The sequence below is a fragment of the Mobula hypostoma genome, unplaced genomic scaffold, assembly GCF_963921235.1.
Source record: "Mobula hypostoma unplaced genomic scaffold, sMobHyp1.1 scaffold_42, whole genome shotgun sequence".
Classification (NCBI taxonomy): domain Eukaryota; kingdom Metazoa; phylum Chordata; class Chondrichthyes; order Myliobatiformes; family Myliobatidae; genus Mobula; species Mobula hypostoma.
This window is the reverse complement of record NW_026948219.1, coordinates 1,168,162-1,185,165: the sequence shown is the minus strand read 5'-3', so window position 1 is coordinate 1,185,165 and position 17,004 is coordinate 1,168,162. Positions and strand designations below refer to the sequence as shown.

The following is a 17,004-nucleotide window of genomic DNA, read 5'->3' as shown; positions in this document are numbered from 1 at the left end:
GGATGTATGTAATAAAGTGAATTCAATTCACCCTCTCCATTATCTGTTCTGTCATTCTGGCTCCCATTCCAACAACTTATTTTAACCACATCACCCCTCCCCCCAATAATAGCACTAGCAAGCCTTACCACTAGGATATTCATCCCCTCTTGTTCTGTTCCCCTAACTAACGAATCCCCTATCACCCTTTTGATTTTTTTCTGCCAGGTAATCTCAACAGTTTCTAAAGTGGTCCACCTGTTGTGTGGGATGGCCACAAGAGTACTCTGTGATGGCTATTTAAACTCATTCCCCTTCCTGACTCTCACCCAGTTCCCTGTGTCCCGCACCTTGGGTGTAACTCACCTCTCTTCATGTCATCTCTATCCATGAGCCCCCTCCAACTCCTGGATGATCCAGAATTCATCTGTTTCAAGTTCCAACTCCTTAAAGTGCAGGATTACAAGCTGCAGTTGGATGCACATCTTGTACATGAGGGCATCAGGGACACTGGAGGTGTCCATACCTTCCCACCAATCTCCCCTCAAATTTGTAATGACCAGTGTGCAAATAAAGCTTGTATTATGCATTTTTTACCCACATGTGCACAGTGAATTTTATATAGAGAGGTATTTATTTTAACAGCTATCAAATCACTGTCAATAAGAATTTTGATCTCCTCTGGGTTTGATTAAGTTCATCTGCACTCTCACACTACCTATGTTGCAGGCCTGTAACAGGTAATGAAGGATTTTCTCACCAGAGCTTTTGCACACAGTCCATATGTGGTTTGCTCGCTAAATGACGCTTAAAAAAGTCAGATTTCCAAATATCACTCCACTTCTTCCCACTTGCAAATTCTCCAGCAACTTTTGCATTGCCACAATACACACAGGTAACACCAGTTTCTGTATTGTACATAAATATTTCCCCTGAACCCTCCCCCAGGTGACTGATGGTGGTGAACTCAGTGATGGCAATGCCAATGAATATGAAGGGAAGGGCAATTGTCTGTCTCATTGGAGTCTGGCACATTTGTGATGTGAAAGCTACTTGTTCCCCAGGGCAAATGTGTTTGATATCATTATGTACCCAGAGAGAATGGGTCAAAGCATCTCCTCACGGGTAGAAAGTCCAGAACAGGAGGAGGTGGAACAAGCAACACACACAAAATGTTGGCGGAACTCAGCAGGCCAGGCAGCATCTATGGAAAAGAGTACTGCCTTGCAGAGGGTGGTTAGGAGAGCAGAGACGGTTATTGGGTCTCCCTCCCTTCTGTCCAAGACCTCTTTCAGAGGCGATGCCTCCAGAAGACACGGTACATCATTAAAGACCCCTCACACCCTCTCCATGAACTGTTTGTTCTTCTGCCATCAGGCAAACGTTACAGGAGCATCAAAACTAAAACCACAAGGCTACGAAACAGCTTCTTCCCACAGGCAGTCAGACTGCTAAATAGCTGCTCTACCTGACTCTGCTTTGGACACTTTTAACTTGCACTGGACATTTATAACTGATTTTAACTGATACGTGACTGTTGTGTTTTACTGTTTATTGTTATGTTTATTATTCAGTGTTGTGTTTGTTATGTTATGATCGCACTGCCCCTGAGAAACGCTGTCTCATTCTGCCCTGCAGAGCTGATGTACGGTTAGAATGACAATAAAGTTTCCTGAATCTTGAATCTAATGCTGAGTTCCTCCAGCAATTTGTGTGAGTTGTTTGATATCATTATGTACCCAGAGAAAATGGGTCAAAATATATTCTCACGGGTAGAAAAGTCCAGAACAAGAGGGGGTAGAACAAGCAACAGACACAAAATGCTGGAGGAACTCAGCAGGCCAGGCAGCATCTATGGAAAAGAGTACTAATGCTGAGTTCCTCCAGCAATTTGTGTGTGTTGCTTGGATTTCCAGCATCTGCAGATTTTCTCTTGTTTGTGACTGGAGGCAGAACAAAGGTGATTTTCTCAACAGCTGATGTAAAAGATTTTGTTCCCTTTCTCCGAGTTCCCGATCCTTGCATTTAGACAGCTGGAGCTCAGCTCTGTCTGAGAGATCCATCGGTTCCCATTCCCTCATCAGCCGGAAGCTCCCCGGGGCCCGTGTACGGATGGTGGGGCTGAGAGAGAGGGAAGAGAGCAGGACTGTCCCGGGATTGCGGGTCACGGAGTCCGGAGCTCACAGCAACTACCCGAAGTCGGTGTTGAAAACGCCCGCCCGGTGAGACCCCCAACCCGGAGATCCCTTCTTACCTCAACCGATCATCCGGGGCCTTTTGTGCCCCGCGCGCTGGTGAGCTCGAGCTTGGTCGGTTTAACGGCTGGGCTACTAATCACGTGACCGGCCCCTCCCCCACCGCCGTCAACAGAGGAGTCACGCGCTGCGCTATTCCCATTGGTGCGAAGCGATGTCAATCACTGCTTCCAACCAATAGCGAAGGCGGACCAATCGAGAGGGCGTTACCCCGCTGACCCGGCTCCCGAACTTTCCGTCACGGCGGGACAACCGTCAAAGTAAATGTCCGCTTTCTGATTTATTTCCATTTCCCTCCGAGGGAAGTTGGGGCGTTTGTGAAGCGTCTCCTGCGGCCGGAGTCTGATGTGTCGCTGAGAGGTAGGAGGAGACCGCTCGGCCCGTCGGTTTGATGCCGGTTCCCCGGGGAGGGAGAGGGGGATTTTATTGAAAGGATGAAGACGGTGAGAGAGGGGGCGGACAGGATGTTTGTCCCGGTGGGGACAGGAGGGGCTCATCTGTGGAAATGTCTGAGCCCACGGTGGTGGCGAGCAGAGGGATTCACCACATTGGGGGGCAAACACCGGCAGACTGTTGCCCTGCAAGCGGGGCCAATGGTCCGGGTAAAGTGGGGACGGGAGCGGTGTTGGGGGTCCGGGTCTGAGTGAATGACAGGACGTGATAGAGGGGCCGAGTGTCCGGCTGCTGTTCCCGGTGTCCGTGTGTTTGGATACGAGGAATAACCAGACCCTTCTATTTACAATGTTTGCAAGTTTCCCAGCTGTAGGAAGAGACTGGGAACGGGACAGTAGGAATGCGATACCAGAAGCTTGTATATAATTAATTGGTTTACTGGTCTACCCCATTCCACAGTGATCTTCTGCCCACTGACGGTCTGAAATACTCAGTGTAGTCTCCAGGAGACTTCTAATCTACCCAAGTGTACATGGTCAGTTCGTGTAATAAGGATACACTTCTGTAAATACTCTGCCACGACCTTCCAAGCACACTGAGCTGCCGGAGGGCAGTACAGGTCAGTAAAGGCACAGACCAGCACAAGTCTGTGATACAAGGACAAAGATTTATCAAAACACGACACCGATGACAAAACTACAGCACTCTACCTCTGACCCATAAACATCATCAGCATCTTACTGTAAGGGCAAAAGCCTTTACAACACGAGGCACTGCACTGTAAGATAAATCTTTACAACAGCCCACACCGTACTGTAAGGGCACAAACCTCTACAACTGTTGGCAGCATATTATTAAGAGGCAGACCTTGATAATAGTTGATACAAAGACTTTCACGGTGCTGAAATGACACAGATTTTTTATTATACGTAGACGCTTAACTGGCTTTGCACTGTGTAATCAGAGAATTGTAACATTCCTGTAAGGATCTTAAATTTAACAACAATTAACCCCACTTTGTTCTGCACTCTATGACAGGGGCACAGACCCCAGTAACCCCAACACAACTCTGTGGGGCTACAGTTTTCCAGTAGCATCCATTTGCTGTACAGATAAAGACAGACATGAGAGTGAAGACACTGCCGAACACAGACCAACTCCGCACACTGTACACCAGCCACTTGCAACACTGGAAACACACAGGGCAATGAAACTTGCAATATGTAGACCTTCGCTACGAGGCTTAGACCTATAAAACTGTCAGCGCTGTGTGAGTGCACACAGACCTGAACCCACCTTGCATTGTACTCCACTGTTGAAGACTCGTACAACCCCAGCGCTTCAAGCACTGAGACTTTAACTACCCTGATAACGGAGAGCAATACAATCACCTCCCTCCAACTGGGATTCTTTCAGGATGAAAGAGAGAGTTGATGAAGAGAAAACTGCAGATATTGTGTGCTGCACTTTGCAAAGGTTTTTGAAGTTCCAGCAGGAGAAAAAGGAACAGAAAGGTAGGAAGGTTATAGAATGTTGTAAAAGCAACAGATAGTGTGTGACTGTAATTTCCACAATGTTGACTGGAGTTGTTAGCGTAGAGCCTTAGAGGAACAGAATTTGTTCGCACCCTGGAACGGTTTACCAGCATTTACAGCCAATACTACGCAAATTTGTGCAAATGCCGTTTTGAACTTTGCCAAACTTGTGTAGATGTACAGAGGAGAATACCCTGACTGGTTGCTTCATGATCTGCATGGAAACACCAATGCCGCTGAGTGACGTGAACCGTGAAAAGTTGTGGATGCAGCCAGTCCATCATGGGTGAAGCCCTCCCCACTGTGAGCACATCTGTACGGAGCATTGCCGAAGGAAAGCAGCATTCATCATCAAGGACCCCATCATCCAGGCGATGTTCGTTTCTCGATGCTGCCATGAAGAGTTATGCAAGCCCTCATGTCCGATAGTACCAGGTTCAGGAACAGCTATTACTCTTCAACGTTCAGGCTTTTAAAATAGAGGGGATAATTTTACTCACCCTGAGAATGAGCTCACAATTCAACTCTAAGAGTCGTCTTCTCCAGATAACCATGAAATACAGGAAAAAAACAACATGAGTGTCATTAAATGAAAAGTCATCACCTCTCGCCCGCATGAAAAAGTAAGAAATAGAACTCGCAAACCCCAAAATCCCAACGCCACCCTCGCACAAATCTAACTGATCACCCACCCGGACACAGCATCTAAAATATCAAACCTCTAATCCCCAAGCTCCTCCTACACAGAAAACAGCGTCAACAACATCAAACACCTAACCCCTCCCTCGCACATAAAAATCTGACAGATCTTACACAGCTAACACAGGAAAAAGAAACGCCAACGAAAAGATTAGCCTCCAAGACCCAACACCACCCCCCACCCAAAAAGAAACATATCGCCAACAAGAACGTAAACAGAGAGAGAAAAAAAGCTTAAGGAGACCAATATAAATTACCGTCCGCACCAATTACCGTGTATGTATTCGAGCTTCGAAAATTAGCGAGGACATCTCGGAGAGCGACAGCTCGCACTCAGTCCTTCCGTGGGACCTGCATACACGAAGACGCGGTTTTTTGATCTTCGCTTCAGGCTGCCTTCCAACCTCCTGGCCGACGCGACCTCCCATGGAGAGTGACCAAAATTGTCACATACAATCCAGTGCATGTACATGTATTCACAAACGGAGACCTCTAAAGAAAGAAACAGGTTCCACCGAGACTCGAACTCGGATCGCTGGATTCAGAGTCCAGGGTGCTCACCATTACACCATGGAACCACAGGTATTCGCTATGAACGATCGTAAGAAATTGAATCGCAAGGTAGCGTGCAGTTACACGTGTGAACTTTGGCAATAAATTTACTTTAAACATTGCACTTCCTGGAGCAAGTTTCGTGAGGAGAGATCGAGTATGACAAGAGCTTTTATCTTTGGAGGGAAGCAGGATCGGTAACAAAAAATAAAACACACAAAAATAAACAACTGAAAGAGACCAATATAAACTACCGTCCACACCAACACATATGCCTCAGAATTTTGAAAGCATCCTCTGTCAGCGTCAAGGAGAACGACAGCTCAAACTCAGTCCTTCCGCGGGGCCTCCCTCCACCGAGACCCGACCTGCCGACCTTCGGCCAAACCGGCCTTTCGACCTTTCCCCCGACGCGGAGTGATCAAAATTTTCATGTACAATGCAGTACGTGTGTTCACAAATGGACAAGTTGGATTCAAAGTCCAGAGTGCTCACCATTACACCATGGAACCACAGGTATTCGCTATGAACGACCACAAGAAGATGAATCTTAGGGTAGTATGTAAAATTGTGTAAATTTTGATAGTAAATTTAAGTTGAACTTTGAACTTCACAGAGGATGTGTTGTGAGGACGTGTTGAGGATGGGAACAGTTTTCTCTTTGGGGAGAAGCAGGATGAGAGGTGACTTAAAAGATGCTAGAAGGCAAAAATCGAGTAGACAGTCAGAGTATTTGTCCTGGAGCGGAAGTGGCAAAAACCGAGTTTAGATAATTTCAAGGTGATAGAGGAATTTAAAGCAGTGGGAAATGCTTTAGATTATTTTTTTTACACACAGAAAATGAATGGAATTCGCAGCTGGGGTAGTGTTAGAAGCAGATATATGCGACACATTTCAGAGACCTTGCACTGCGGCATGAGCCTTGCAACTGATGATTATCTGCGGGAAACTACTTTGACAACCGTCCTCGCCACATAAAGACACAACCTTGGGGTATTTACTAATCTGAGGGCAAGCTGATGAGAACTGTGCTTGTCAGGAAACGGGGAGAGTAGAGACTGTGAGCTGCTGAGATTGGGTAAACTCAAATCTGACCTGTGGAATTCTTTTAAAGTCGAGTGGTTCAGCAATGTCGAAAATTCAGTCAAAGAAGAAAAGGAATCTTTAGGAAAGTTTAGGAAGTAGATATTGGACAATGTCCTTGATAAATATATAACAATATGCAAATTAAACAGAGAATCAGTAGTGCTGAATGATGCTGGGGGAGTGGGAATGATTTAGCAGAGCAAGACTGGGGAAATACCAATGCACTTCGCACATCCACTAAAAACAAGAGGGACATCACAGAGAAGGCCGGAAAGTAGAACAACTCAGGGGCAGAGGAGAGAACGTGTGCCGGGAGCCAGGGGAAGAGGGGAAAGCACGAAATGTATATTTCACGTCAGTATTCCTCAAACAGAAAACGATGCAATAAAGAATTCTCAGAAAGGATACTCTGCTATTCCAGCGCACGTTGGCAAGCTGCGGGAGCGTCGGGACTCTCACCAGGGCTGGATGGGATATATCCCTGGCTATTGATTGAATGAGGCAAGATAGCAGATATCTGGAAACTTCACAGAGACCTTTGTAGCGTAAACACGAGGAATTCTGCAGATGTTGGAAATTCATACAAAATGATCAGTCTTAAGGTGAAGCAGAGTTCAGTTCAGTCTAGTGTAGATCGAAGTAATCGCTGTTGTTGTACCGTTGGGGAGAGAGAGAGAGAGAGAGAGAGTGAGAGAGAGATACAGTTGAAGTTTCAGGCAAACCTTTCGATGCCTTTTGATCCCGTTGTAGTCACCCACTGTGACTCCTCCGTTCCGGATGCGATCGTTCTTCCGTGGTGAACCCGACACCCAGGCAAGGGCGGACACACAACAGGTCCCCACCGGTCGTACTTTCACACCCTGTGAGCCTCTGACCGATTCCCGCGAATCGGTCCCCCAAACTCACACCAATTTGTGGGGCACAATGCTCTTTCCAGGGTTTCGTGGCGTGTGTCCTGTGCCTTAGCAAACCCGCTATTTTATCCCCCCCCCCCCCCGCCGATGGGGTATCACCTGTCTATCAGACTTCACAGTTCCTTTTGACTCAGCGGGATTGTTAATGAACGGTTCAGGTTTAGAGCAAACTGTCTGTGGCAGACGCCAACATACTGAATTATGTCTGTCTGTCTGTCTGTCTCTGTCTCTCTCTCTCTCTCTCTCTCTCGCTCTCTCTCTCTCTCTCCCTCTCTCTCTCTCTCTCTCGTTATCTCTCTCTTCTCTCTTATTAGCATTTTGAATGGCTCTCCTTTGTCTCTTGTTATCTCCTGTCATTAACAGCATCCGTTCTGCAGCTCTGCTTGGTTTCACACATGACAAAAGGGATAGATAAGATGAAGGTAGGAAAGTTGTTTCCATTGGTAGGTGAGACTAGAACTAGGGGATATTGCCTCAAGATTCAGGGGAGAAGAATTAGGACGGAGATGAGGAGAAACTGTTTTTTTTTCCCCAGAGAGTGGCGAATCTGTGGAATTCTCTGCCCAGGGAAACAGTTGAAGCTTCTTCACTAAATATATTTAAGATACAGTTAGATAGGTTTTTACATAGCTATGGAATTAAGGTTTATGGGAAAAGGCAGGTAGATGGAGCTGAGTTTAAGGACAGAACAGCTGTGATCTTATTGAATGGCGGGGCAGGCTCGATGGGCCGAATGGCCTACTCCTGCTCCTATTTCTTATGTTCTTAGTTCTTTAAACTCTCTCCCACTTCAACATTAAATTTCGTCCCCGCTAGAATTTCAAATCCCTACCCTGGGAAACCAGTCCTGACTATCTGCCCAATCTATGTCTCTCATAGTTTTATACTTCATAATTAGGTCAATTTCCTCTCAGGCTCTGACATTCCAATGAAGCCAAACCAGCTCAAACACTTTAATCAGGCAACAACCCGGCCAGCAACCCTTTACAAATCCTGCCGATCCTTCCTGTGAAATGTCCTTTCTTGTAGAATATGCAATAGATTCAGAAAAGGATTTAACGGGAAACTCCTGAGGGACGTTAATTCCATTTTGAATTCACGGCACAGTGAATGATAATTGATGAATCAATCTTACTCTCACAGCGTGAATTAGCGTGAGTCGATCACTTGGCCCTTGGAGTTCTGCGTAGTTCTGTCTATGTCAGAGGTTTATTTGTCATGTCCTCTAAAATTGTACAAACTGCGATGGCCGGGAATCGAACCCGGGTCAACTGCTTGGAAGGCAGCTATGCTCACCACTATACCACCATCGCTCAATGACGTTGGAGTACTGAGGCGTCTCTCATAGTTTCATGTGACTCGGTCAGTTCCCGAGCTGCTTTCTGTCGGATCATTCCTCACTCTGCGTGGAAGCTAAACGTAAAGCTGCTGACCCCAGAGGACATCGAGGAACTAGAGAGGGAGCACGCAGGTTGCAGAACCTTGAAAGCCTTCTTTGATTCCCCTGTTCACTGGTGAGAAGCCACCAAGGAGAACATCAAGAGGTTCTTCATCCGCAAGAGTATTCAGAAAGCAAGGCAGGAGCAGAGGGAACTGCGTAAACTCCAGACAGAGTTGCAGCAACTCCTGTTCTAGTCCTTCTAGTCCTGACGAAGGGTCTCGGCCTGAAACGTCGACTGCAGCTCTTCCTGGAGATGCTGCCTGGCCTGCTGCGTTCACCAGCAACTTTGATGTGTGTTGCTTGAATTTCCAGCATCTGCAGAAGTCCTGTTATTACGTTTGCAGCAATTTCTCCTTCTGCAGTCGAAGGGGGTGGATGTCAGGGAGGAATTGCGAGAGGTGAAGGGCCGGCAAGCCCATAACCTCGCCGCCGAATCCTCCAAGATCATCTTCCGATCAAGGATCCGAACCGTGGAGCAGGACGAGACGTGCTCACGCTTCTTCTTCCGAAAGGTGCACAGGGGGAGCTCTGTGATCCACAACCTTAAGGAAGAGGACGGCTCAGTCGCGTCCTCGCGGACCGACACACTGAGGATCTGCAAGTCCTTCTATGCCGGTCTGTACGACAGAAAGGCCACAGACTCCACGGCCTCCCGCAGCTTCCTGGCGTCTATCACGCAGGTCTTAGACGACGGCAAGCGGGAGACTCTGGATCAGCCTCTGACCCTGGACGAGATGACAGGCTCCATCCGTTCCTTTGGGTCGAGTAAGACTCCCTGAGGCGACGGCCTACCGGCTGAGTTGTATTCGGCTCTGTGGAACTGGATGGGCCCTGACCCACTGGAAGTGTACAACGCTATGCTTCTGGCCGTCAGCATGTCAGAGTCCATGAGGAAGGGCATCATCACCCTCATCTACAAGCAGAAGGAGGAAAGGGAGAACATTAGGAATTGGAGGCCCATTTCTCTCCTGAATGTGGACTACAAGATCGTGTCCAACACTATCGCCAACAGGGTGAAGTCTGCTCTGGGACAGGTGATCCACCCGGACCAAACCTGTGCTGTACCGGGCAGGAAGATCTCAGACAGCCTCGCGGTGCTGAGGGATACCATCACCTACGTGCAGGAAAGGGGGGTGGACGCCTGCCTGGTCAGCTTGGACCAGGAGAAAGCCTTCGACAGGATATCGCACTCGTACATGGCGGACGTGCTCTTCATAATGAGATTTGGGGAGGGAATCCGGAATTGAATCAGACCGCTCTACACAGACATCCGTAGGCCAGTCCAGGTCAACGGGTGGGAAACAGACAGCTTCCCCATCAGGTCTGGAGTCAGGCAGGGCTGTCCCCTCTCCCCTGTCTTGTTTGTCTGCTGCATAGAGCCCTTTGCCGAAGCCATCAGGAGGGATGAGTACATGAGAGGGGTGACGCTGCCAGGCAGTGGAGGGACCCAAGTGAAAACCTCCCTGTACATGGACGACGTCACCGTCTTCTGCTCTGATCCGAGGTCAGTTCGCAGGTTGATTGGCACCTGCGAACAGTTCGAGCTAGCGTCGGGGGCCAGGGTCAACCGCACGAAGAGCGAAGCCATGCTCTTCGGCAACTGGCCCGACCGATCCAGCGTCCCCTTCAACATCAGGTCTGACCACGTGAAGGTGTTGGGGATCTGGTTCGGAGGGGCGGAGGCGTGCAACAAGAACTGGCAGGAGCGGACTGCCGAGGTGAAACAGACACTGGGACTGTGGGGAGGGCGCTCCCTGTCGATAACGGGCAAGAACCTGGTCATCAGGTGTGAGGTGCTCTCAGGGCTGCTGTACTTGGCGCAGGTGTGGCCCGTCCCTCGAGCCTGCAGCTTGGAAATCACCCGGGCTGTCTTCAGATTCGTCTGGGGATCGAGGATGGAGCGGGTGAGACGGACCGTCATGCACAAGTCCCTGGACAATGGAGGAAAAACGTTCCCAATATCACCCTCACCCTGATGGCCAGCTTTGTGTGTGACTGCATCAGGTTGTGTGTGGATCCCAGATACATGGGCACTAAGTACCACTATGTGCCCAGGTTCTACCTGTCGCCCTGGCTACGAAGGATGGGTCTGGCCCCTTTCCCGCGCAACGCCCCAGTCAGCTGGTCGTTGTCGCCATACCTGTCCTTCGCAGAAAAGTTCTTCCAGGTCAACGCCTTTGACCACAGGGCCATCAGGCAGTGGTCGGCACATAATGTCCTGCTGACGCTGCTGGAGAAGGACGTGATGGACACAGTGGGGTGGTTCCCTGAGCAAACTGTCCAGGTCATCTGGCAAATTGCCACATCGCCAGACCTCACCAACAGGCACCAAGACCTCGCCTGGCTGGCGGTGAGAGAGGCCCTCCCAGTCAGATCCCTCCTGTACACCTGGGACGTCGTCTCCACACCCCACTGCCCACGGGAGGACTACAGTGAGGAGGAGTCTGTGACCCACCTCTTTGCACACTGTTACGTAACCGGCAACAATGAATATCAATCGAGACAGGTTATATAAAAACAACCAAATATTTATTAAACACGGATAAACGATAAGGAAAAAAAAAACAAACTAAAACTTTAATCGGAAGTGTTATGCAGCCGTTCAACAAATCGTCACTCGGCACTGGTTCTTGAAGCGTTAAATGCGAAAACAGTTCTTAAAGCGATACAGTCAGATACAGTTCTTAAAATGGTAAATTTGAAAGTCCAACAGATTTGTACGTTCAATTGGGAGAGACTTCGCTGGAGAAGGATTTCTTCACTGACGCAACGTTCCTGCTGGTTCTGTCCACAGGATTCAAACAGCAGTAAATACACCGTTTAAACCAACTGACTTTAAATTCTAGACAGCAAATATTTGCATGAACTTATTTGTCCTTTGGCAAGAGTTACCCCTGATGCAGGTCGCTACCCCTTCAACGAAGACTTAATAAGGTCGAATCTTTGTTAAACTGCCAAACGATGCCGACTCCTCTCGATCCTTCGGTCCTGTACTTCGGTAAAGTCTTCACTCCCCCTACTTCTGCTGGAATAGGGTAAATCAGCACATCTAGCAAAACTTTCCAGTCCAATAATATTGTATCTTGCAACAGAACGCACCTTCCGTTGTAAAAATGAAACTGCGTCCAAAAACAAAGACGCAACGGAAACGGAGACACAGCACGTTCTACCCGGAAATCTACAAACTAAAAACTAACTGCGTCATCTGGGGTCGACCCTTATATACCCACGGGGGGGGGGGGCACATGTCATCACGTGACCTCACAGCGGCGGGAAAATCACATCAGGTGACCTCCAAAAGACCACTACATCATTCTCACAAAGAAACACAGATCTCCTTGAACATGTAACAATACTGTCAGTTCGCAGAGAGGGTGAGGAGGAGGATGGACGGGCTAGTGTCACGTTTCATCCCCGGCAGCTCCGTGACAGTGGACTCTCCGACCCACGGGCTGTTCCCGGGGACGCACACGGCTACCAACGTCCCGGTGCTGCTGGCAAATTATCAACTCGGTGAAAGACGCTCTTTGGTCGGCCCGAAACTTGATGATCTACCAGCACATGGAGATGTCCGTGGGAGAAGGCTGCCGACTGGCACATTCTCGGCTGCAGGAGTACGTGCTGAGGGACGCACTGAAACTCGGTGCAGCCTCCGCAAGGGCCCAGTGGGGAAGGAGCACTGTTTAGGGGTCTTCTCCCGCCGGAGTGGGAGGGGTCGGGGGGCGGGGAGTACACCCCTCAACAATGGTGTGGAAAGAGTAAACAGAGAGCCACGTGGGTGCCTAAAAGTGTGGAAATGTAAACCCTGGAATGGAAACATCTGTGAAGGATTGAGAGTCATTGAATGGTTTATTGGATATAATTTTATTTTTGAATAAAGTATATTTAGAAATGAAAAAAAAATGTGCAATTTAAAAGAGACTACAAAGATCATTCTTTGGCACGTGTCCTCCACCGTGAAGACCGACACACAATAGTCGTTCAATCCCTCAGCCATTTAATTCCCATCCAATATCAATTTCCTCTTCTCATCTTTCAAGGGACCTACGGTGACTTTAGCCACCCTCTTCCGCTTTATATATTTATAAAAACTTTTATCTGTTTTTATACTTTCATACTCTCTCTTCCCTTTCCTTATTTCTTGTTTAGTTCTTCTTTGTTGCTTTTTAAAGTTTTCCCAATTCCAGTCTCCCACTACTCTTTGCGACTTTGTACCAATGAGCTTTTAATTTGATACTACCTTTTATTTCCTTAGTTACCCAAGGCTGGCTCTCCCCACAGTTACTCTCATTACTTTTGACTGGAATATACTTTTGTTGAGCACTGTGAAAAATATCTTTGGAAGTATTCCACTGTTCCTCAACTGTCCTACCAAATAGCCCGTGCTCCCAATCCACATTCGACAGCTCCTCCCTCATCCTTTTGTAGTCTCCCTTGTTCAAGCAGCAGACACTAATTTTAGATCTAACTGTTTCATACTCCATCTGAACGCAAAATCCAGTCATACTATGATCACTCTTTCCAAGAGGAACCCTGACTACAACGTTAATCTTACCTGTCTCATTGCACAGGACGAGATCTAAGATAGCATCTTCCCTTGTAGGTTCACTAACACGCTGCTGAAGAAAGCCATCACGGATGCATTCTATGAAGTCCTCCTCAAGATTTCCTTGACCAACCTGATTCACCCAATCTATGTGGAAGTTAAAATCCTCCATGACAACTGCCGTTCCTTTCTCACAAACCTCAGTTATTTCTTGGTTAATCGCCTCTGCCTCTGCAATATTTTTATTAGGTGGCCTAGAGACAACTCCCACCAGTGCACCAGTGATTTGTTTCCTTTACTTTTCTGAAACTCTACCCAGATAGACTCAATATTCTGCTCCGTAGATCTTATATCGTCTCCCACAATCGCCCTGATCTCAGCCTTACTCAAGAGCGCCACCCCACCTCCTTTGCCTTCCTGCCTATCTTCCCGTATTACCTGATACCCTTGGATACTTAATCCCCAGTCATCACCACCCTGCAACCAGGTTTCTGTAATGGCCACTAGATCACATGCCTTGGTACTGATCTGTGCCACAAGTTCACTAACCTTGTTTCTAATACCTATGCCATTTTAAGAATATGTGCAGGTCACGATTTTAGACAGAGTGGGGCGGATGCTTGGAACGGGCTGCCAGGTTCAGAGACGGAGGGATGTACGTTGTGTTTAGATAGACACAGGAATATGTAAGACTGGAGCGATATGGATAGAGGCCCACAGAGAAAATCTACAGGTGATGGAAATACAAGCAACACAGAAAATGTTGGAAGAACGCAGCAGGCCAGAGAGCATCTGTGGGAAAAATATACAGTCGACATTTCTGACCGAATTCCATCATCCGGAATGGAGAGAAAAAAACGACGAAGAATGAGGGTTAGACGGTGAGGGGAGGGGAAGAAGAAACACGTGGTGATATGTGAAACCGGTGGGGGTGGGGTGGTAGCTAGTAAATTAAAAAGAAACTTTGACTGGTGAAAGAGATACTGGGCTGGAGAACAGGGAAGGAGAGGAGGCCATGGAAGAAAGAAAAGGGGGAGGAACACCAGAGGGAGGTGATGGGCTGGTAACAGATAATGTCAGAGAAGGAAAAGAGAATGGGGCTCGGTGAAGGAGGGGCATTACCGGAAGTTTGAGAAATCGATGTTCATGCCATCAGGTTGGATGTTACCCAGACAGAAGATCATGTGTTGTTCCTCCAACCTGAGTGTGGCTTCATCGCGACAATACTCGAGGCCATGGGCTGCCATGTCGGAACGGAAATGGGAAGCGGAATTTAAAAGGATGGCCACTGGGAGATCTCGCTTGTCCTGGTGGAGGGAGTGTAGGTGCTCGGTGATGTGGTTTCCTAATCCGTATCGGGTCTCACCGATATACATGAGGCTACACCGGGAGCACTGGATACAATAGATGACCCTAAAAGACTCACAGCTGCAGTGTTTCCTTACCTGGAAGGATTGCTTGGGGCCCTGAATGGTAGTGAGGGAGGAGGTGTAGGGGTAGGTGTAGCACTTGTTTCACTTGCAAGGATCAGTGCCAGGAGGGAGATCAGTGGGAGGGACGAACGCACAGCTGATGAAGTGGACGAGTTGCACATGGGTGCAGAAAGAGGTAGTAATGCCGTTATTTATGTAGTGTAGGAAAAGTTAGGGAGGGACACCAGTGTAGGCTTGGAAGATAGACTGCTCCACGGAGCCGACAAACAGGCAGGCACAGCTGGGACCCATGCCGGTGAAGTGGGAGGACAAGTTCGCCAGACCGAGGGGAATGGTGCTGGAGGGGAGCTGGTTGGGTCTCCGATGGAAGCGGAGAGCTGTGAGACCTTTCTGGTGCGGGGGAAGGGGTGCGGGGCGGGGAGGGGGTTGCTGGACGTGTATTGGGATTGGACATCCATAGCGACAGTAAAATGAACGGGGACATATGTGGGATGAAACCAACTCGACTGCAACTGAATGATCGAGGACCCAAAATTAAATCAAAACCACGACATTAGACCCGATAAGTCCGTTAGTTCCAAGGATGTCGCTCGAGAAAACGCACACTTATGGTCAAAGAGAAGTTGATATTACACACTCCTGACAGAAAGATATCATACCCCCGCTCCCCCCTCCCCCCGGGTATTCTTTCTTTTGCCTTCTTCTATCCAGCTGAAGGTACAAGACAGCACGTACTGGAGGCTAATTGATAGCTTCAACTCCGCTGTTATGTCTGTTGAATGGTGCCCGAGTCGACAGGATGTAGCCTTGACCATACAATCTGCCCGTTATGATACGGCACCTGATCATTTACCCGCACTGCGCTGTCTCCGTCGCTCTCACGTTTTATTCTGCATTCTGTTACTGCTTAACATTGTTCTCTCTCAATACTCTGTGTAATGATTTGTTCTCTCGGAACAGCGTGAAAGCAAAGATTTTCACTGTATCTCGGCGTGTGACAACAAACGTTTTAATTTCCACTGAACTTGATGCGGCAGTAGCAGGGAACGCCGGTCTCCGGACAGCGCAGCGTTTCCCGGTGGGCAATACAACGCGCTGCAAAAGCTGCTGGATCACCAGCGTCCCTGGGTGGGCTCGAACCACCAACCTTTCAGTTAACAGCCGAACGCGCTGACCGATTGCGCCACAGAGACAAGCTGGAAAAGGTTTCTCTAAATGGTGCATTCCGGCGTTGGAAGATAATAGACAATAGACAATAGGTGCAGGAGTAGGCCATTCGGCCCTTCGAGCCAGCACCGCCATTCACTGTGATCATGGCTGATCATTCACAATCAGTATCCAGTTCCTGCCTTATCCCCATAACCTTCAATTCCGCTATCTTTAAGAGCTCTATCCAGATGGTGACGAACAATCGGTGCTGTAACCCGGCTTTTCACAATCTGCATGAATGGTTTGCACCAGAGGGTGACAGACTATATAAACCGGAAAACGCTGGAACCGCATATTGGTCAGGTTTAGAAGGGGAAATACCAAACTAGGTTCCCAGTGCATCGCAAAACATTCGGCCATGAGTGCACACTCCTCAAAGAAGGACATTTTACATGGGACGTAATCACTGTGTCCAGGGGCGAATGCGGACAGCACCGACCCCGGGGTCAGAGAAACAGGACTGTTCCTGAACTAAAAGCTGAAACTGCTGGAAATACTCCGCAGCCTAGGCAGCATCTGTGGAGGGGGAAATAGAGTTCGCGTTTCAGGCCGATGACCTTCCACAGCTCTGAGCTCACTGTCGGACGGAAGGAGTCTCCCAAATTCTCTGCAGGGTGGCCTGAGCTGGGTGAAGGCACCGATTCCACTCGCCCTCTCCTTTCTGATCCTTTGAACTGTAAACCTTAAATCGAGCGGAAGAACAGCCTTTCATTAACTTTTAAAATGTGGCAGAGGCGGATGAAGCAAATATTACGGGAAATATTGTTTTCCGTCACCGTGTGTTACGCCAAATAACTCTGAGATACAGAGTCGCTGAGGGGAGATTTCACGAAGCTGAACACAAAGTGCCTTCCTCTCGGCAGACTCTCCCTTCCCGGGATCACTGCAGACCGACTGTTCCATATCCCCAAAGAACCGATCACCTCAACCCCAAACTCGGATTTAACCGCTTTAACCCTTTT

General features: G+C 48.4%; 3 non-coding genes across 3 annotated transcripts; all 3 read right to left on the bottom strand.

Moving 5' to 3' along the window:
* Positions 1–5,367: 5,367 nt before the first annotated feature.
* trnaq-cug (transfer RNA glutamine (anticodon CUG)) lies at positions 5,368–5,439 on the bottom strand. Its single transcript has one exon. It is a non-coding gene; the product is annotated as a tRNA-Gln (tRNA).
* A 3,215-nt stretch (positions 5,440–8,654) lies between these two features.
* Positions 8,655–8,726, bottom strand: trnag-ucc (transfer RNA glycine (anticodon UCC)). Its single transcript has one exon. It is a non-coding gene; the product is annotated as a tRNA-Gly (tRNA).
* A 7,226-nt stretch (positions 8,727–15,952) lies between these two features.
* Positions 15,953–16,026, bottom strand: trnan-guu (transfer RNA asparagine (anticodon GUU)). Its single transcript has one exon. It is a non-coding gene; the product is annotated as a tRNA-Asn (tRNA).
* Positions 16,027–17,004: the final 978 nt, after the last annotated feature.